This window comes from Raphanus sativus, chromosome 2, assembly GCF_000801105.2.
Source record: "Raphanus sativus cultivar WK10039 chromosome 2, ASM80110v3, whole genome shotgun sequence".
In the NCBI taxonomy this organism is placed as follows: domain Eukaryota; kingdom Viridiplantae; phylum Streptophyta; class Magnoliopsida; order Brassicales; family Brassicaceae; genus Raphanus; species Raphanus sativus.
In genome coordinates, this window is record NC_079512.1 from 20735634 (window position 1) to 20758282 (window position 22649).

At 33.4% G+C, this 22649-nt stretch overlaps 2 long non-coding RNA genes, 1 other non-coding gene and 1 pseudogene across 4 annotated transcripts; 1 reads left to right on the forward strand and 3 right to left on the reverse strand.

The window, feature by feature from the left end:
- Positions 1 to 540: 540 nt before the first annotated feature.
- LOC130508946 (small nucleolar RNA R71) lies at positions 541 to 647 on the reverse strand. Its single transcript, XR_008943129.1, has one exon. It is a non-coding gene; the product is annotated as a small nucleolar RNA R71 (small nucleolar RNA).
- A 15019-nt stretch (positions 648 to 15666) lies between these two features.
- LOC108843011 (probable aquaporin PIP2-4) lies at positions 15667 to 17371 on the forward strand (annotated as a pseudogene).
- Positions 17372 to 18553: 1182 nt separating this feature from the next.
- On the reverse strand, positions 18554 to 19684 carry LOC130508750 (uncharacterized). The gene is made up of 2 exons (XR_008942921.1): positions 18916 to 19684; positions 18554 to 18821 (listed from the first exon to the last, which is right to left on the reverse strand). It is a non-coding gene; the product is annotated as an uncharacterized LOC130508750 (long non-coding RNA).
- A 1085-nt stretch (positions 19685 to 20769) lies between these two features.
- LOC130499835 (uncharacterized) lies at positions 20770 to 22370 on the reverse strand. Of its 2 annotated transcripts, none has more exons than XR_008938699.1 (4): positions 22025 to 22370; positions 21653 to 21720; positions 21253 to 21527; positions 20770 to 21166 (listed from the first exon to the last, which is right to left on the reverse strand). It is a non-coding gene; the product is annotated as an uncharacterized LOC130499835 (long non-coding RNA). The 2 variants fall into 2 exon arrangements; XR_008938698.1 differs by having other exon boundaries at positions 21653 to 21710; positions 22025 to 22360.
- Positions 22371 to 22649: the final 279 nt, after the last annotated feature.

Here is a 22649-nt window from a genome sequence, read left to right on the forward strand (position 1 = left end):
GAGAATACAAGAAGAAGGAGAGAAGAGGAGCAACAGGCTCATTTCAATAGATTGGGTTTTGATATGGCTCACCATCAGAACCAGAATCAAGATAGAGATATCCCTTTGGGAGCTGCCCAAGAGGGAAATGGTCAAGGAGCTGCCAACCTTCGACCACAACACCCACAACGCCAAGCTCGCGCCATTGGAACCTATGATCGCCCTCACATTCATGGTCATAGGTTGGGAATCAGAGCACCACCTGTGGAGAACAACAACTTCGAGATCAAGTCAGGGCTACTCAACACCATTGAGCACAACAAGTTTCATGGCCTGGCAGCTGAAGATCCTATTGATCACTTGTACAAGTTTGATCAGTATTGTAGTTTGTCCAAGACAAATGGTGTCTCTGAAGATGCATTCAAGCTGAAGCTGTTTCCCTTCTCTTTGGGAGACAAGGCACATCAGTGGGAGAGGTCTGTCCCAAGTGACACTATCACCACTTGGGAGGGATGTAAGAAAGCCTTCTTGGAGAAATTCTTCTCTACCTCAAGGACAGCTAAGATAAGGAATGAGATCTCTGGTTTCCAGCAGAAGAATCTAGAGAGCTTCAATGAGGCATGGGATAGATTCAAGGACTACCAAGCTCAGTGTCCTCATCATGGTTTCAGCAAGGAGAGCTTGCTTAGCACTTTCTACAGAGGAGTTCTCCCATCTTGCAGAAACAGGCTTGACACTGCTAGTAATGGTTTTTTCTTGGGCAGAACTGAGCAGGATGCAGAGGAGCTGGTGGAGAACATGGCAAAGAGTGACTCAGTCTACAATGAGGAGTATGATAGAGCCAACAGAGGGGATGACCAGCAGACAAGGAAAGATATCAAGTCTTTGCAAGACAAGTTGGACTTGGTTCTTTCAAACCAATTCAAGAAGGAGCAGGTTAGCTTTGTTGGTGATCCTAGTCAAGAGGTTCCTCCTAAGGTGAATGAAGTTGATGGTTTGGAAGGGCAAGAAGAGCTTTGCTTCATCAACAACAATGGTACATGGTACAGAAAGGAGCCCAACTTTCAGCAAAACAACTACCAGCAAAGACCTCACTACAACAATCAGCAAGGAGGATACTAGGCCACGCAAAGCTACCCTCCTGGTTTCAGCAACCAAAGTAATCAGTCTACTCAAGCTCAAGGCAGTTCTTCTCAAGCTCCAGCTTCAGATTCAAGTGTGGATTCTATGTTCAAGAAACTCTTGGAATTTCAAGCCAGAAATGAGAAGACAATGGTTTATGAGTTCAAGAACATACACACAAAGATTGATGGGAACTACTCTGACCTCAACAACAAGTTCTTACAACTTGCATCTCGCTTCAAAACTTTGGAGAGTCAGGTCGCCTCTATGCCATCATCTTCCAAGAGCTCAATGGGATCTCTACCAGGAAAACCAGAAAAGAATCCCAAGGAGTCTTGCAATGTTATCATCTCTACTACTTCTTCAGAGATTGAGCTGAGTGATTATGAGAAAGAGGTAGATGAGATTGAGAAGCTAGTGTTTGGGAAAGTTGAAAAATTGGTTGTAGCAACAGCTGACGCACAGATGGTGGATAAAGTTATGGAAAGGGTTCAGGTACAAGCTGAAAGGAAGGTTGAAGCAAAGAATCTGCAGAGAGCTGAGCCTAGAGCTGAGAAACCGGTTGAGAGGAGAGCTGACCACAAGTTGAAAGATGCCAAGCTGGAAGAAGCTCCTGAGGTTAAGCTACCACCATATGAGGTCCCACTCCCATTTCCACAAAGGGTCCTCACCAAAGCTCAGAAGAAGGTTATCTCCAAGTTCAGGAAAGATCTTAGTGATGTTGGGGTCAGGCTCCCAGAAATCTCTGGTATGCGTGAAGATCATGTCCAAATGATGCTCATCAAGGACATTCTAGAACACCAAGCAGAAGTGGCCGAGCTTTTAAACATCTCCATTTTGAAGATTGATCCACCAGTCCCTCCAAATTCTCTCCCTAAGCTAGAGTCTCAAGGGAAGTTCACATTGTCTTGCTCCCTTGGTAAGATCACTATGAATGATGCTTTGGTTGATTCTGGTGCAAGTGTGAATGTGATCTCATTGGAAATGGTGAAAAGTCTTGGTATTGAGAGCATGGAGCCAAACACATCTTCTCTTATGTTTGGGGATTCATCTTCTACAACCCCCATTGGCCTCATCAAGGATTTCCCTTTGAAGATTGGAGCATGCACAATTCATATAGACCTCACTGTTCTGAAGATGGCAACTGAGAAGAGAGTTCCTTTGATCCTTGGCACTCCATTTCTCACAACAGTTGGAGCATGTATTGATTTCCCAAACAAGAAGGTCACACTCCTCAATGTGAACAAGGCTGTCTCTTACCCAATCCAATCTCCAATGGATGTTGGGTATTGTGGAACAATCACTTGTGAAGAACCATCCATTGAGAAGACCCAAACTAAAGTGGTTGTACCTGAGCAAGAAGATCTTGTTGGAGAGTCCTCTAAAAAGCTGTGTGATGAGCACTTGGAAAGTGCTAAAAAGGAGGAGGTGAGTAGTGCCACAAAGGCTGCTCATGACAAGAAGAAGATAGTGAAAGAACCTCATCCTCCAGCTCTTGATAAGATTCCTCACACTCTCACTCTCCAGCCAATGAAGCTCAAGGATGGAGCCATTGAGTACAAGATCAAGTGCAAGGGAAGGTCTAAGCCATTCTCAAGTGCAAAGGCCATCATCACACCTCAACTCCAAGATGATCCAACCAAGCTTCAAGAACTCCTTTCCCACGTCCTCACCATCACTCTTGAAGGTGGGAAGGATCCTCCTTCTCACTAGTACAAGAGAAAAGGTAGTCAAGCTAGTGACTCAAAACAAGCTCACTTGGGAGGAAGTCCCATGGTTATCCTTGTATATAAATTTGAAATTTCATTTCTTTATGTTTTCAATAAGTGTGGCAGAAGTTTAAGGCCAGCTCAAAGCTCAAGCTCTAGACACCCATTACCACACTTCACTCTCCACTTGAGGTATCACTCCGACCCTTCTTTGTACATACCATTGCCTTTATCATATTTTCGGTATCTCCTTCTCTCTTACTCACACAGAGACTGTGTGATTTAAGTTTGGGGGAGGTGTTTGATTTGTTGATTGTGAGTCTCATGCATTGCATTGTGCATTCATATATGCATAGAAAAACCATAAAAATTAAAAATTTTGAAAAGTGCATATAAAATCATGTAGTTGCATCACTTGCATTCTTAGGATTGAGTCTAGATCATATAGGTTGCATTCACTTGCATATGGAGAAGCTATTGATACCTTGTAAAGAACACTTGTTTGCACTGAATTTGACACCCTAGTTAAGCATATCAAGTAGCTTAAGCATCTCTTTAAAACCTTGCACGCTTCGAGCCTTGAAAACTCTTCTTGAAACTTGTATGCTTGCTTGCCATTGACATTGTTCTGAAAACCAGCTCCGAACTGAACTTAAGCTTGAGTGAACTTAATTTCTCTCACTTATGGGCATTAGCATACTTGATCATGGTTCTCATACACATTTGGGTTATCTTTTTCCATTGTACCACTCTTTGTTAACCCAAATGGTACTCCCTCACCCTTGAATCCTTACCTTTCTTTGAAGCCAACATTGATTTGCATGAGTGAGGCCTTTTCTGATAGCTTGTCATGTGCAAAATCTTGAGAGTATTGGAGGCGACATGGATTTGTTCTCATCGCTTGCTAGCATAGGATCATGATTTGAGCTAGCTTCTAGGATGATGGTTGGGTTTATGTCCTTTATAAGCTTGTATCTTGGGTTTGGATAGTGAGAAAGTTGAGAAAGATGAACAAAAGAGTGTAGATTGATAAGAAAAGCCTTAGGGACCTTAGAATAAAAAGAAAAGAAAGCTCTAGATTGTGGTCTTTGACTCCTTTCCCCTAAAAAAAAAAAAGGAAAGAAAAGAAAAGAAAAGAAAAAAAAATGATAAGAAGAATCAATAAGATAGTGGGGAAGGGAAAAGAGAAGTAAGAGCTAAGCATTGAGCAAAGATTGTCCCTTGTTGGCTAAGTAAAAAGAAAAGAAAAAGAGAAATTTGTTCATTGGGTTAGACATGAAAATGAGTTGCTATTTGGGTTGTGGAATGAAGTGAATGGGGGTAGAACTTGTAATCACTTAGGAAAAGGGTAGAATGATGAGAATGGATCCATGTATGCATGAGTTGCTTCTAATCTTAGATAAATTTTGCATAATGATCAAGCTCCTTGTTCTTGAGTGATAACCACTTTAGAATGATGCATTTGAACTCTTCTCTTCATTCACTTTAGACCATTTGTTTACCTAGCCAAATGATTGAGATCATGTGCTCATTTGTGAGAATCCACCTTGTGTATATGTGTGTGAATCAATGTGAGAGCTGGTAGGAAGACTTTTTGGTTGATGAGTATTGCATCTTGTGTAAAGGCATAAGAGTATCTTGATAGGCCTAGAGAAGCTAGAGTGTAATAAGAGAGTTGCTCATGCTATTTGCTATATTTCTTTAGGATGTCAAGTTGAGTGTTTTTGGTGTCTTTTGGCTATGAGCTCCCACCTTCAAACCTCTTCTCCAAATAAGTTCTTGAAAGTTTACTTGTGGACAAGTAAAGGACAAGTTTGGGGGAGTTGATATCTTGTGTTTTTAATAGATTTTGTCATTCTTTTATCTTGCATTTTGATAATTTAGAATAGCATTTAGACTTGTTTAGGTTGCATTGCATTGTATTTGTCTATATCAGGTGATGAAGATATCAAATGGTAACTTTGGAGCATTTGGAGGTAGAATGGGAGCAAGATTAGTGATTTTCAAGATCACCAAGCGTCCCAGCGGCATAAGTGACCACACAGCGGCCTTACGACCTTGCCAAGAAGCCGATGCACAGCACCCAGCGGCCTAGCGTCACCCAGCGGCCTGGCGTCATGACGAGAAGCCGGTGCAGAAGTTCTGCTGAAAATTCTAAGTGTTGGAGCGGCTTTTGGTGCAGCGGTTTCACCAAACCGCTGGAGAAAAACACACCTCCCTGCCCAACTTCAACTTCTCGCAGTGGCCAAGTGACGACGCGTCAAAAACCAGCTGTGATGTCACAGCGGCTTTTTGCACCTCCAGCGGCTTATTGGACGCGTCAAAAAACCAGCTGTGACACTTAGAAAAAATATTCACATCTGTTTTTACCAACTTTTACCCAAATTATTTTGGGTCAACCCAGGTTTGTTGGGTCGACCCAGCTCGTTTTTAGGCTACTATAAATACTCTTTAGACCCTAATGATGGGATTATCTTGTTTTCTCTTAAGAACACATTGAAACCTTGAAGAAAGATTGAATCTTTAGTCTCTTTTCTTCTTATTTCTTTGTAATTGTTGGATTAAACTTGCTTCTCAACATGATTTCTCTTAAATCAACCATGGGTTTAAGGTTAATCATGAAGATTAGTGAGTAGACTCCTTTTGGATTCATGGATTAGGGAGACCAAGGGTGATTAAGCTAGATCTAAGGTGTTTTAGTATAGATCTCTCTTGTTCCTTGCTAGTAGAGTGTTCTCAATGCATCTTTTGAGTTAGCCTCTCAAAAGTTGAGCTTTAGGCATTTCCCACCCACAAGGTGTTTGATGAAATGCCTGAACCAACTCTCATAAGCTTTTAACATACTTTGCCAAAGAGATTTGTTGTTAAAGGTGTTAAGATGGCTAGTAGACTTGTTCTCCATGATTGTTTTTGTAACATTCAACCAAAGAGATTTGATGCTTGAGTTGCCTTAGCAAATGAACATTCATTTAGAGATAGAGTTTGTTTAGAATTGTGTCTAGGCTTAAGGTTGATAGATTGATTGAAAAGCTGCCACCTTTAGATTGAAACTTGATCACCCAATGTCAATTCCCTAATCCCATGAGTCTTCTTGCTTCATATTGAGAAACAAAGATCATTTTGTTATTGCATTTCTACTCTAGTTCTTAGTTCACTTCACTTCACTCAATTGGTTGCGCTTAGATTAAGTATAAACTTGCATTCCCTTTGCATTAGAATCACTTAGAATTGGTTCGACAATCTTTTACACTACAACATTTGGTTAGGGAGCCTTGAAAACTCCTAGCATCACAAGCACACATACACACACATATATATATTTATAGTGTAGTAATCTGGCGTGCATAGAATAATATGTTTTATTCATATGGAAATCTAGTGTTATTTCGGCTCTTCTGAACTATACATGTGAGACTGTCTAACCATCTCATTGTTTTCTTACTTTTCAGGTAAAATTTTCAAGATAGAGGGGTTCACTTACATGAGCTGGGATTTAAACCATTGAGTCCTGAGAAGAACCAAATGTTGGTTGTTGTCGACGATCTTTTTAACTATAAAGTTTAAGCAATATATTATTTGATAATTTGAGATATATGTAGTATAATATTTCTACACCATTTCAATAATTTGATTATACTATTTGTTTTGTTCTATTCTCTTTGACAAATGTAGAATAAAAATATTATTAAAAATTGCATGTCACATATTTAATTAACTCCACACATATAAATATAAACTTCACAAAAAAATTATATAATTTTATTTATATGAGTATATTTTACTTTTAAAAGTAGATTATTGCAGTGAATGATCTATATTGTATAGTTTAATATTACTTAATATTATGTACTATTTTTAGATTTTGATATTTAGGTTTATGCTTTATATTTTGGTTTAGAGTTTAGTGCTTAGGGATTAGTGATTAAGGTTTAGGTTTAGTATTTGGATTGTGGGAGTTGAGATTGCAATCATCATTAACTTATTCCATTCAATCATAAACATTTCATAATTTTACCAATATATGTTATACTATTTAATTTTTTCCATTATATTTGAGTTTAAGGTTTATATTTGGATTTAGAATTTATGTTAGGTTCATAATTTTTTGATTATTTGATCAACTTGTACTATTCTATATATTATGTTTTAGTTCATTTGTGTTTTAATTTGTATACAATGTTCTAATTCATCGATTTTGTATAATATATGTTTACTCTAATACTAATATAGTTTCCGTATTATCTTATACTAACATAAATTGCATACTATATGAATAAGCATATGGTAGTATTATGTACTTTTTTAGATTTTGATATTTTAGTTTAGGGTTTGTGATTAGGATTTAAGATTTAGTATTTAGAAAGTGAGTAGATATGGTTGCAGTGTCGGTCCCAGCAAAAGTTTTCATTGGGGTCAAAGGTGCATTAGGGGGGATCGAACTGGGGTTTGTGGGTTGTGATTCATTAATGTTTTAGCTTACAAATCACAAATTTTATTAGTTTTTATGGTGTCAATTGAACTCACACCTTTCATGTGGGTCCTCCACTATATGGTTGTGATCAACATTAACCTTCTTTTATGTAATTATAGACATTTCATAATTTCACCAATATATATTATGCTATTTATTTGTTTTATGCTATTAAGATTTAGGGTTTAATATTTAATGGTTAAAACGGGATTGAAAAAATGTTTAGTATCAATATTTAAGGGTTGAGATAAACTTGGTATCCTATACTATTCTTGGGATACATAATAGAACCATTAAAATGTTCACTAATATTATGATATTTATTTTGGTACATTCTATTTAGGTTTAGGTTTACTGATTAAGGTTTAAAGTTTAATATTTACGAGTTAGAATGATGTTGGGATAAATTTTAGTATCTAGATTTGAGAGTTGAGATAGAGTTGATATTATATACTATTTTGGTGGTATGAAATAGAACCAGTGAAATTTTCGTGGTTACTCTGTTATCTTCCTCAGATGGTAACATTTTGCGGTATTATTGCCATACTTGATTTCCTCGACCTCATCTCTACATCTTGAAGTTACCGGCAATTTGTATAAACTAGAGATAAAATCAGTCTAGATGAAGCAAAATTATTAGATAATACATTATGTCAAAATCAATATTTTACATTTAATTTATTTCTCAAATTTAATTATTTTGCAAATTCGCCCAATTCTAAAGCTAATTTTTCCCAAAAATTATATAGACTATTTACGGTTTTAAAAGTACATCCCAATCAATCATCACCTATATAGGTTCCTATTAAATTTTAAGTGTGGTTCTGATCGTTCTTATACTCATTCTGGATACGAAATATTGATGTTTTAGATTTTGTAATTTTATTCAAAATTTTATGCTTAATTATATAGTAAATGCATTTGTGTTTAAAACTAAAACAATAAATACATGTAAAAATATATATAAGTGATGAAACTTTATTTGTAAAACCAAAAATTCATAAACATAATAATATGTTTATTGTTTTTAATATGTGTGAAATAGACAAAATATCAAATATTTGCATCCAAAAAAGTATAATTTATTGGATGTTGGTATCAAGCTTACTAACGTTGACATACTCTACCCTTGGTATTTTATTTTGGTACAGTTGGATTTAAATAATAGAACATATATATATATATATATATATATATATATATATATAGTTAAATATATAATATGTGCATGCATCAAGCATGTAAGTCCAACACTAATTGATTATTAGGAGAAAATCAATGGGAGATAATGTTCGGATGTTCCGATGTACAGAAGAAATTGTCTGGCAGAGGTAACTCTAATTTAATTCTTTAAACAGTGATGCACTAGATGTAACAGGGTTTTTGAATGAAATAAATTTAATATTCATTTGAAAACCATATAATAACAGGTTCAACGTTGTCATTATAAAAAAAGGGTTCAACGTTGTCCGCATAATTGTCACGGGATCTCATTCTTTTTTTTCTCTGAAACTACGGGATCTCATTCTTATTATTTTGTTTTACGTTTTCCTCAATTTTAAATCCAGCTTTGACAATTGGTGTGTTAAATTTCAGAAAAAATTGGTGTGTTAAATTGAGGTTTTATTTATTAATTTACATTTAAAATTTACATTAGTTTCTATTATAGTTGACGATTTCTTTTAATACTAAAAAGTTTAGAACCGACTCGTAATTAACCTAAAACCAAAATTACGACATGTTATGATAGTTTCATTCCATCGGTCATTCCAAAGATATTATACATATTTAATAAATATGCAATTTTTAATTGTTTTTAAATTTTTAATATATATGTAGGCAAAGGTAGAATTTTAATTTACTACTTTAATGAAATTAATTTTGATCATTTTGACATCTGAAATCTATTTTATGATAGTTACAAAAAAAAAATCTATTTATGATTAAATTTTTAAGTTTAATTAATTAATATGATATTTTCAGACTTTTAATATTAGAAAAATATATCGATTAATATCAATTTTGTATTAATTCACCAACTAAAAATATTTTGGTTATTTTTAAAAAATTTCAATTTTTTTTAAATAACCAAATCTTGGAAAATAAGTTTTGAGTAAGCTAAAATTATCAGAAATTTAAATACATTTTTATAAAAGCGCATACATGTTAAGTTTGCTTAGGGCATTTTTAAACCAAATCAGGAAAGAAAATGATTGAGGAAATCAGCTCTATTTAAGTGAAACGGCCGACTAAAACCAAACTAGGAAAAATAGTCCAAGGTTTTTAAATTTCCCTTGATCTGAAACTAGAAAACTAAGGAAAGAAAAAAACTTAAAGTACTAACTTCTTTTATATTTATTCAAAATCTGAATCGAAAACCATTATTCAATAATGAAATAGAAAGCTTTTGCAAACAAGTGACAAATTATAATACTACGAATCTCTCAACAACACGTGGGAGCGTCCATAATTGTTTTTTGTTTTGTTTTGTTTTTCTTAACATTTTAAACACGAAACCTTTATATTTCGGCATCAACTTTTAAACGTGCCAGCGTGGATCGGATGAGACTTTTGTTTGTTCACCGAACAAAACGTTAAATGCAGAAAATGCTTGTACGCTACAAGTGCAATTCCCGAAATAGGGCATCTTTTCATTTGCTTATTACATAACCTTTACAATATTCATTTTTTCCCTATTTCCTCATATTTTTTTTTTGTAAACAAGAGGTTAAACCCGGATCAATGATGACACAAGCCTAACCCCCGGGTGGAGGTACAGCCCACGGATAGACCCTCTCCTGGGCATTCAAATGAGCCGAAAGCAATGAGCCCATATCCTCATATTTTTATGTGAGAATATACATGTATACGAAATACAAGATTCCTATTTATATATCCTTTACAGTATATAGTAAATATATGCTAAGATAGCTCTTTCCAAATTAGTGTAATATAGCCTATAGGAATACAAGATTAGTATAACTTGTAAATTTAAGCTGTGAGGACGTTGACATTTCCCGAATGATTTCTATGTAAGCACAAAAACGTGCATATATAAATAGATCTTAAATTATGTTTGAGTTTAATATCCATACATCCAAGTCATCGTAGTTGGCCACGTAATTAATTAATGACACTAGCCATAATATATAGTTTGATGATCTTGGTAGATGTTAATTCAATTATTTCTAGATAATATTCATTGAGTAAACATGTTAGACTAGTTTAACAGAATATATGGATAAATAAAAAATAAATAAGGAATGAAATTTGACATTGCAACAACAATTGAAAAAAAAAAAATAAAGGTCTTAGTTTTTTTTTAAAGGTCTTAGTTGGTGTAAACACAAGAATATGTCTAATCGAAGGTTAGTTAGGACGGCTTAAAACAATTTTAACTTCCACTAATCAATTTTTTTTAAGACATCGCTGAGTCTCTCACCCGTATGTTATTAGGAAAATGTACGCATAATATACAAAATGTTACTTGCTTTGAAGTTTTCAGTAGAGGTTTCTTTATCTTATGCAAGATAAAAATCTGTTTAGATGTTTAATTTTATAGTTAGTTTTGGCTGTCTATCTGCTTTATGTTTTGCAGTTCAAGATTATTCAATAAGTTTCACTAAAACTAATTTGAGATAATATTGTAAAACATTGCAGCTACTATCAACTGCAATTTTCGAGTTAGTAATAATAATAACAATGGTTATATAACTTTTTTTTTCTAACACCACAATGTTTATGTAACAACTTGTCATTATCAAAGGTATTCTTTCTTCGGCAATGGTGTCCTCGTGGTAATCCAGCGTTTATGTAATTCAACGTCATTATTCTTTGTTTTTTCAAACTTTGTCTGCTTCTGTTCAGTGGCTACTTAAGTAACTTTCGGATGTATTGTTGGTTTCATCAAAATGTTTCCAGCAAATGCTGGTTGTCTGATATTCTTAGCCAGTTTTTTGTTATTCTAACTTCTATGGTTAGTTTTGGTATAGTGTGCATCTATATTATTAAAGTTGTAGTACAAAATGGAGATGTTTGGATACAAGGATAGGATTTTTAATGAAATTTGTTTGGAAGCAAGTATAAGTTATTAATCAAAAAATCGTGGCCCATTAAACTGCAAAACAATATGTTAAAACTATCCTTAATTATATGTCAAAAAATCGTGGCTGTCAAGTAGAGATGTTAATATGGGTAAACCCAACCCGTTTAGACCCGCCCCATTTAACACCAACCCCATTTAGAACCCATATAAGTTTAGACCCATATAGGTTTAGACCTATTAGGGTTACCCATTTAGAACCCACGAAATTTACATGTACCCATTTAAACTCATTTAGACCCATTTAGATCAGAAATACAAATCGAGTTTTCCTATCAAAAAACATAAATCGAGTTTTCCCGCCAAAACTGTTAAATCGAGTTCTCGCCAAAACCACAAAATTAAGTTTTCCCGTCAAAATCGTAAAATTGAGTTTTCCCACCAAAATCGTAAAATCGAGTTTTCCCACAAAAACCACAAATCGAGTTTTTCCACCAAAACCGTAAAACCGATTTTTCCCGCTAAAAACCGTAAAATCGAGTTTTACTATCAGAAATACAAATCGAGTTTTCCCGCCAAAACCACAAAATAGAGTTTTCCCGCCAAAAACACAAATCGAGTTTTCGTATCAGAAACACTAATCGAATTTTCCCGCCAAAACTGTAAAATCGAATTTTCCCGCCAAAATCGAGTTTTTCCGGCAAAACCACAAAAATCGAGTTTTCCCACCAAAATCGTAAAATCGAGTTTTCCCGCCAAAATCGTAAAATCGAGTTTTCCCGCAAAAATCACAAATCGAGTTTTCTCGCCAAAACCACAAAATCGAATTTTTCTGCCAAAACTGTAGAATCAAAAAATTTACGTCAAAACATCAAAATCAAAAAATTTCCGCATAAACCACAAATCTAATTTTATGTTAAATTACAAAAAAAGAACATAAACGGGTTAAATGGGTCTCCATTTATTTTAGTGAAAACCCATTTAATAAATGGGTCTTAAAAGGGTTACCCATTTGAAACCCGACTAGCTAAATGGGTCTAAATGGGCATTTATTTTTTCTAAAACCCATTAAGAACCCGCGGGTTTGAACCCATTTTAACATCCCTACTGTCAAGTGTCAAGTATATAACTATATCTTTCACCTTCAAATATAACCACACCTCACCGTTTTAAAAAAAAAACATGGGTACGGTTACAATACGATTAATATATTTTAATTTCACTAATATATGAATGAAATTGTTTCTACCTTAACATTTTATTCGTGGCCGATCAGGATGTATCTATATTATTAAAACTGAAGTACATTTTAGATTTGTTTGGAAACAAGAATAGCACTATACTTCTATATTGTTTGTAAACATAGATAGCATTTTAAAAAAAATTAAAAAATGTATATTATTAAAACTGAAGTACATCTATCTTATTAAAACTCAAGTACAAAATCGAAGTGTTTGGAGATTTGAATATGACTATTAAAAATTTTGGAGTGTTCGCAAACATGGATTATAGTCTTTTAAAAGAAAAATTAATTTTGTTTGTAAACAAGGATAGTAATACTAAGCAAAAAAGTAATGGACTTGTGTTATTAAGCCCATTATAAAATATTGTCAATATATATAAGAAAAATACAATTCAAAACCCAATTTGAAATACCAACTCAAATTATGGTTTTATATATCTATCTTATTAAAACTCAAGTACAAAATCGAAATGTTTAGAGATTTGAATATGACTATTAAAAAAATTTGGACTGTTTGAAAACATGGATTGTAATCTTTTAAAAGAAAAAATAATTTTGTTTTGAAAAAAGGATAGTAATATTAAGCAAAAAAAGTAATGGACTTGTGTTATTAAGCCCATTATAAAAAAATATTGGCAATATATCACAGCATGTGCTGTTCCAAATAGAACTGTACCACAATAAAAGAAGAAAAAGAGACATATATATATATATATATATATATATATATACATGTGCATTCTTTTTTATTTTATTAAAAATAAAAATTAATAAATAAAAACATACGCTTTCTTACCTACTTAAATTTAATGATATTCTAAATATTCTATTCAAAATAGGTAAAAATCCATCTTTTCTGCAAATTTAAGAAAAATACAATTCAAAACCCAATTTGAAATACCAACTCAAATTATGGTTTTTTATATATATCTTATTAAAACTCAAGTACAAAATCGAAGTGTTTGGAGATTTGAATATAACTATTAAAAAAATTTGGAGTGTTTGGAAACATGGATTGTAGTCTTTTAAGAGAAAAATTAATTTTGTTTGAAAACAAGGATAGTAATATTAAGCAAAAAAAGTAATGGACTTGTGTTATTAAGCCCATTATAAAATAATATTGGCAATATATATACGAAAAATACAATTCAAAACCCAATTTGAAATATCAACTCAAATTATGGTTTTTTATATTTCATATTAAGTTTTAAAAATATAATACATGTAATTATTTATATGATGGTACGTATAAAATACTATTAATTATATGATTACTTATATGATGGTACATATAAAATAGGATTAATTATATGATGACAATATACAATATATAATAATGACTAAGGATGGATTTTTGGGTACCCATACGGGTTTGTTCTATCGGTTTGTGTTTCGAGTTTTCGGGGTCAAATATTTCAGCCCTATTAGGATTTTTCTAAATTTTGGTTTGAGTTCGATTTGGATCTTTGCGGGTTTGGTTCGAGTTTGGATAACCCATTTAAATTATTTTTAAATAAGATAGATATATTTTAAATTTCTCAAAATCTATAAATAAAATAATATATTACCTATAAATTTGAATAACATATGTAAGAATACTAAGTTTACATATTAATCGGCTTGATTTAAAATTTTGGATACGGAATAAATAATTATTTGAAGTATTTTTTATGATTTGAGTATACTTTAACTATTTCATATATTTACTTTTGACTATCTATATATATTTTCATGTATTTAAACCAATTTAAGAGTATCATTCTTGATGTATTATATACGTTAAATCTAAAATAATTAATATATTTAAGTATATAAATATATTTTTAGATAAATTGGGATACCCGAATACTTCGATTCAGATCAGATTCGGTTCTCTAAATAACAAAACGTTGAAAATTTTGAATATTTAATCAATTTATGTTCGGGTTTGGTATTATATGTTCGGATCAATATCGATCATGTTTCTTAGATTCATTTTGCCAAACTCTAATAATTACATGAAAACAAATATTAATATATTTTTCAAAATATACATCTGCGCAGGCGCGCGGATCAAAGTCTATAATCATTTATTTTAACAACAGGCCAAATAAATATGTTGATTGGAGAGAGAATAAAACAAATTGAGAGTAACACATAGTTTACCAAAAGACACTATATGTGTTAAATTTATTATAAAGAAAGTTTTATTAAGATAAATACATTCAATGATTACAAACTAATAATATATTTTATATTAGTAAAAATAATATCCGCGCTTTCGAAACGCGGATCAAAATCTAGTTGGTCATTATGATTGTATCAGTGGATCATTATAGCTTTATACAAATTATAATAATTTACTGTCAAACCTAGACCTCTATGGAAACCACTAAAGAACCAATGCTCTAGGGAGATTTCATTATACAAAGAGGTGATAAGTTGATTGCAAATGGAAAAAATTAAATTCAACAATTGCTAATAAAAATGATACTGAAGTCCTGTTATAAGATTATCCAAGTTTTAAAATGGTTTTTAAAAACATTGGTTTTTGTTATATGATATTCAAATAGGAGATTGAGCCATGAAATGCTACCACGACTGTTGATAAACCAATATCAAAACTCACGAAGTTAACCCTGTTCTTTTATTAACAACACTGATTGTAGAGCAAAACGGAAATGATTTATCAAGTGCCGCTAGATTAAGAAGCGATAGATATATTACACACAGAAGATGACGCTGAAAATACTGGCGTCCATCAGAGACGCCTTGGATAGCACCGGCGATCGATAGTTTTTATTTCTTTCCATGTTTATTTTGTTATCTGTTAATATTACTTTTCTCGGCACTGCCGGTTGATAAAAGAACAGGGCCAATACTGATTGTAAGTTAGGCAAATCACTCCTTCATAACATTTACAAACGTAATAGCAAAATTTGAGATGTTTCCCACAAAATCACCAGCTCATTTGAGGCATATACGGATTTGATATGATTCCTTCCATAAATATTTCTTATATATATATAACTGTACACATGATTAAATAACCACGAAATGATATGTCTTATAATATACTTAAACCGAACCTTCGCAGAGTCTGTGTATATATACGCACAATTAAACCCAAGTGCTACACCAAACACTAAAACTCATTTATCTTTTTCTCTCCCTCTCATCATCATCTTTGGCCATGGCGAAGGACTTGGAGGTGCAAGAGGGCAGAGCGGCAAGGGACTACCAAGATCCACCTCCGGCCCCATTGTTTGACATGGAGGAGCTTGGGAAGTGGTCGCTTTATAGAGCGGTCATAGCTGAGTTCGTGGCAACACTTCTCTTCCTTTACGTCTCAATCCTCACCGTCATCGGCTACAAAGCTCAGACCGACGCAAACGCCGGAGGAGTTGACTGTGGCGGCGTTGGGATATTGGGGATTGCGTGGGCGTTCGGTGGAATGATCTTTGTTCTCGTTTACTGTACCGCCGGTATCTCAGGTACGTATACTAACGTTCGAGTCAGGACATAGACTTTCACATAACAAGAAAGATAATATAGTATAGTTTATAAGACGAATAGATCAAAACAAATAAATCATAGTAACATATAATTTTATACAGATAGATCTCTTCGTCGAATAAATATCAACTTTCGTATATCACATTTATTTCTCATATTCAGTTAGAATTAGTTTAGTTTAGCTAAGTTCGGTATTAATAACTTTGGTTCGGCTTATCTAAATTAAGATACAACCTTACAATTTATGTTGATAATTAATCAATTTGTTGTTGTTGTTGTTATTTTACAGGTGGTCATATAAATCCAGCTGTGACGTTCGGACTGTTCTTAGCTAGAAAAGTGTCATTGGTGAGGACAGTGTTATACATTGTAGCTCAGTGTCTTGGGGCCATCTGCGGTTGCGGTCTGGTCAAAGCCTTCCAAAGTTCTTACTACACCAGGTACCATCATGTCTCATCACTCGAGTGATCAATCATTATGTTGTCTAGCAGTCTAGGCATCAGTGAACCAAACAGTCTAGATATCAATTTGATATAATGTATGGCTACGATTTTTATTAACTATAAAATTGTTAATAACATTAGATATGGAGGTGGAGCCAACCAGCTTGCTGATGGCTACAACAAAGGTACCGGACTAGGTGCCGAGATCATCGGGACATTTGTCCTTGTCTACACCGTCTTCTCGGCCACCGACCCCAAGAGAAGTGCACGTGACTCTCACATTCCTGTTTTGGCGCCACTTCCCATTGGTTTTGCCGTCTTCATGGTTCACTTAGCCACCATTCCCATCACCGGAACTGAATCAACCCAGCCCGTAGCTTCGGAGCCGCGGTTATCTACAACAAAGAAAAGGCCTGGGACGACCAAGTACGTCGTTAATTTTTATATGCACATATTTTTATATTAGTTAATATATATATATATATATATATATATATATATATATATATGAAATGAAACTAACGATGTTTAACTATATAATTATTTTGATAATTTGAGCAGTGGATATTTTGGGTGGGGCCGATGATCGGAGCAGCTGCTGCTGCGTTATACCATCAGTTTGTTCTAAGAGCAGCTGGAATTAAATCTCTTGGCTCCTTTAGGAGCTCTGCTTAGTTTTAATTGTTTGAATTAAGCCACAAATTTATCTATCAAATGATGATGATTATATGTATTAAGCGTAAGCTACCTGTATCTTTTTTTTTATTTCCATGTTATGTTTTTTAAAATTCTTGGAATTTTCCCATTGGTTGCAAACGTGGTTTTAATTAATGTTACTTAAAGATAAAACTGAATTTCCCTTTTTCTTTGAGTAGAGTTAACGTTAATTTTATTTTGATTCTAGTTTCTTGGGAATCAATAAATGTGACGTATGTTTACAATAAAGTATACAAACACAAGAAGAGCGTCACAACTTTATAACTTATTTGATTTATAGACCAAATATAAATAATGTCAATCAAAATGATTAAGAGGGTAATTCACCAAACGAGTGAAAATCAACAAACAAATAAAAATAACTGCATCAACCAAAATGGTTTCGTGACTTCTCTTCACTCATTCGAAAAGACCTTTTTTCTTTTGTTATTCATTGTACAACCATACAAATCTAATCTATTAATTTAGGGATTATCTACTATTTGAAGTTCTCATTTAAATTTTGGACTCTTTCATAGTTGTTGCTAGAATATATCATGCCTCCTATACAATGCAACCTACCAACTTAAATTAAACCAAATCTTAACCAACATAGATTAGTTAAACCTAACCAGTAACACTTTTATAATATTTTTGGTTAATTTCTTAATATAATTAGATTATATAAAACTGAACCACTTTTAAATCAACGAGTTTCATATCATTCCAGACATAATTTACAACGTAAATATACAAAGACCGTGTATGCTTATGCTCATTGATCTTCCAAAAACCAAATAATTGTAGCATAGACCAACATAGGCTCATGTTCGTATCACTAACTTTACTTCCATATATTTACTCTTCACCTACGTCATATCACAACATACACAGTTCTGCAAGAACATGATTTTTTTTTGTTCAAACAACCAAATAATGGTGGCATATGGTCAGTAGATTTTTTAAATATGTTTTTTATATATTACATTTTACGAGACTATGTGTATAAGTCACTACAGGAAATGTGGGTAGTAATAGCGGACGAAAATCGCTATGATTAATTTTCAATAGCGTTTCCTTGGACGCTCTGACATCACCCGTTATAAAAAGTCCGACCCTTTTAATAGCGGTTTTCGGTTGTGCTATTATTAAGTTTATAACAATAGCGTTTTTGTGTTCGCAATTGTCAATATTTATAATAACGTTTAACAAATGTTATTAGAACCTGATAATTTGATTTTTCTCAGTAGCAAAGATAGCAAATATTTCGTGTTATTAATTAGTTTTTTAATTATCCGAAATCAATTAATAATAATTAGTGAATTGATTTTTTTAATAATTAATTCGAAAATATGAAATAAAAATAATTTAAATAAAAATTCAAAAAAGCAATATAATTATTTAAATCCCATAACACCACATTATCACTTTCATACAAATCATCACACACAAGTGCATACAACATTATCCACTATCGACACTTCAAACACAAGCAAGATATCTCCTTTGAATGGCATCGAGCACCTCCATCAAGCTTCCACCTTCCTCAAAGTCTGAGCACCTTCATCAAGCTTCCACCAGAGATAACAAACAGAGCCACCCAATGAACAAGTAGATAAACCTGCAATATTAGGTGATAAAAAACAGAACCAGAGATTAGTCAGATACAAACAAGTGACAAAAAAAATAAACTCGGTAGGGAGGGACAAAGATACCAAACTTTGGGGAGATTGTCAAAGACATTGGAAGAGAGAGAGACTGCCCTAAGCATGGGCCTCCCGAAAGAGATGTAACTCTGGCCGTCGCCGTTGAATTTAAGAGAGTTATCATCGGGTGCTCTCTTGTACTTGACAAACAAGTAGATACCATAAACGATCATGCCAAGTCCAGCAACAACCATAAGAAAGTTGAGTAATTTGAGCAAACACTCTAAACAAACAAATCAGACAAGCTTAAACAATATCTTGCAAACGTTTGGAGACAGTTTTGGCATACTCATCCCTCTTGGACTTCTGCAACACACATAATTAAAAAAAAAACGAATTTAAACTTCAAATCAAATCATATAAAGCATAAACTTCACTTCAGCCTATCATTGAGCAATTTCTTAGAACAAGCTTCCTGTAACAAGAACAAAATAAAATAAACACAGAGGGAATGAGAGACAGAGAACTGATCAGTTGTGGTTATGATGAGCGTGACGGTGGTGGTGGCGACTCTGGTGAAGACGGATCTGAGAAGCGATGGTGGTGGTTACAAGCAATGGGGGACGGGAGAGATGGCGATGCTGGTGGTTGTAACGAACGATGGCGGTGGTGGTGATGAGCGCCGCCGGTTCTTCTCCTTTCTCTACGAACTCCATCTCTCTCTCTCTCTCTCTCTCTCTCCCTCTCTCTCTTCTCTGGCTCCGTAGATCGCAGAGAAAAATAAAATAAAAAGAATAAAAGAACAATTAATCTGGAGCGTTTGATTCGATATCATCAAATCAAGCGTGGAGATGGTGATCCATGCCATAAACAACAACAACCAATAGAAAAAAAGGGTGAGGATAGATACAAGAGTGATTTTGGGCCTTTGATTCAAATTAATCAATGGTTCCAAAAAAACATAATACAAACTGTCTTTTTATTTATTTATAGCTGTCAAAAATCATCTAAGATTTAAATACTTTTATATCATAATTTAATATTTGAAATTTAAATTTTGTATTCAAAATATTAATTTATTTACGTAATTATAATTTATTTAAAATTAAGATTTAATGTTTTATGATGTATATTAAGATGAGATGTGTGGTTTAGGGATTAGGGTTTTGATTTAGGATTAAATATGTGATTTGAGTTTCAGAATATACATGGAATCTAAATCTGAAGTTTTTATTATAAGTTTGTAAAGATTGGATTTATGATTTTGTATGTAGAATTTAGGTTTGGAGTATAAGGTATTAGATATTAGGTGTAGATTTAATATTTAATTCATTATGATTTAGAGGTCGAGAGTTTTGACAGTATAAGAGTTAGAATTGTATATAAAAGTTTGTCATTAAGATTTAGATTTGATGTTTGTTAAATTTTTAAAATTTATATTGGAAATTTATATTTAGTGGATCAATGGTTTATGTTTGAATATAGGAGTTAGGGTATAGAGTTTGATGGAGGATCTAAGGTTTACATTTAAGATTTTGAATGGATTTTTAAAAAATTAGATTTAAAGTTTAATTTTAAATTCTGGCTTTAAAATCTAAATAAAAAGTTATTAAGAGATTTTATTTAGCATTTAAATATCATTTTATTTTGAATTTTAGGGTTTAGGGTATTAGATTTAGGGTATTGGATGGATTCGGGTTGCATTAGTATATTTATATTGAATTTTTTTTGTATAAAGTTTAATAGTTAGATTTTAGGATTATATTTAGGGTTTAGGGGTTAAAATATATTTAGGGATTAGGGGTTAAAAATAAGTTTAACTAGTCACTTTGTTAAAATTATATATCCATAAATTTATAAATAGAAATGATAAAAAATTATAGTATATATTGCAATAAGATTAATAAATATAATTTACTCAAATAAAATACAAGTAAATCATAATATACATATGCTTTTCCAAAAAGATACAAAACACACAAAATCAATACATGAAACACATGAACTCATTGCAAAATAGAACGGATAAACTGGTGATGAAATCTGGTATTGTTATTCTTGTTGCCATAGTGAAGTCTGCATAGAACCCATGGCAAGGAGGCTCTTTTTCAGGACAGTCTTCATGCCAATACATTTGAACCAATACCTGGACAACAGAATAGTAAGAACTCAAGTCTGAAGATCCTGTTGATTTGATTTTGTCCAGAATAAGCCTCTCAAATAGCAAGTTCAACACGTGCCAATGCTCTTGGGAACTCAGGCTCCAAGCATTCCAAAACACCGCAAAATTCAACCAGTCTAGAAAATCTTAACCGAGGCTCTACAGAGATATTCCCACAAAGTTAACAACAGTAAGAACAGTTGACATGAGTGCAGGTGGAAGGAGAAAGGAGTAGAAAAACTAACCACGTCTTTGTGGTCTTCCTCTAATGGAAAGTTGCTTTGAGACTAACGCACTGCCAATACAGCAACACTAGAAGCAAGCACAAAGAAGAAAGTGACGAGCTAAACAGGAAGCACATTTTAAAATGGTCAGACTTGTTCCTTGGAGTTGCACTGATGTGTGGGTACTTTGGGCTCTATAGCCTTTGTCAATTAATTCTCTGTTTCCATTGTTTTCCAGTTAATGTAACTAACAATCACGGGCTTCTACTCAAGCAACAATTGTGTCCTGTGATACCCTGAGACAGAACAGAAGATAAGCGAGAGTTTTCATTCAATGATAGTGGAGAACAAAAAAAAATAACTAAGCCAGTCTTGTATCAAGAATAGAGCAAAGACAAACTAAAAAGAATAAAACAGATACCTTCGATCTCATGTTGTGCTAGAGGTCATAACTAAGAAGCTACATGATCCAACAACCCCTTATGAAACCTGTAAGGGAAGCGCACGATTAGGCTCACAAATTCAAGAAAAATTCATTACAAATGCCCAATGAATTATCAGAAACAGAATATGTTCGACAATCAAACTGTTAGATAAACCAGATTAGTTGTTTCCAATAATCCATCAATCAACGACCTATTAAAATGCATCCACCAATGTCAATCAGACTCTCTATGAAAGGATCCAACTTTAGTCGATGATAATAATTCTATAAACCCATCACTCGCCGCGTTCAATACGGCACGAGATTGCTATCAAAGATTAAAGAGCAACTCAAAGATTCAATCTTTACCCTGAAATCAGTCCGGAGAAACTTTGGCTCTGCCAAGAGGGAGGCTCATACTCAGAGAACGAGACATCTCCAGCGACCTGAACCATCAAAGCATCTTCCCCGCCGACCTGAACCATCGAAGCGGATGAGAGATATGGTGATGGTGGTGACGAGCTGGTGGTGGTGGGATAACGAGCGATGGTGACAAAAGGAGTGGTGATGAATCTGAGAATTTGAGGAAGTCAAGCAGACTACAGAGAAGAAACAGAAATAAAAGAAACGTGGCTGAATTATTTTTAATATATTTTTCAGATAAGATAGCATTTATTTTTTTTAATTTGCAATGGTAAAGCGCCTCCACTTACCAAATTAACGCGCCTGAATTATTTTATTTTCCCGCGATTACAAACATAGCTTTACATTTTAAAAACGCTATTATAAAAGCCTGTTTTGGTATACAATAGCAGAAATGTCAAAACCGCTATGATACGATGCTATTAATACCCATATTTCCTGTAGTGAGTTAAAAGTTAAAAAGTGTGATAAGGCAAATTATTATAGTAAAAATGAAAGAATATTAAATACAAACTAATAACAAATACAACACAAATTATAACACTATTAAATTCTATATATATTTAATAAA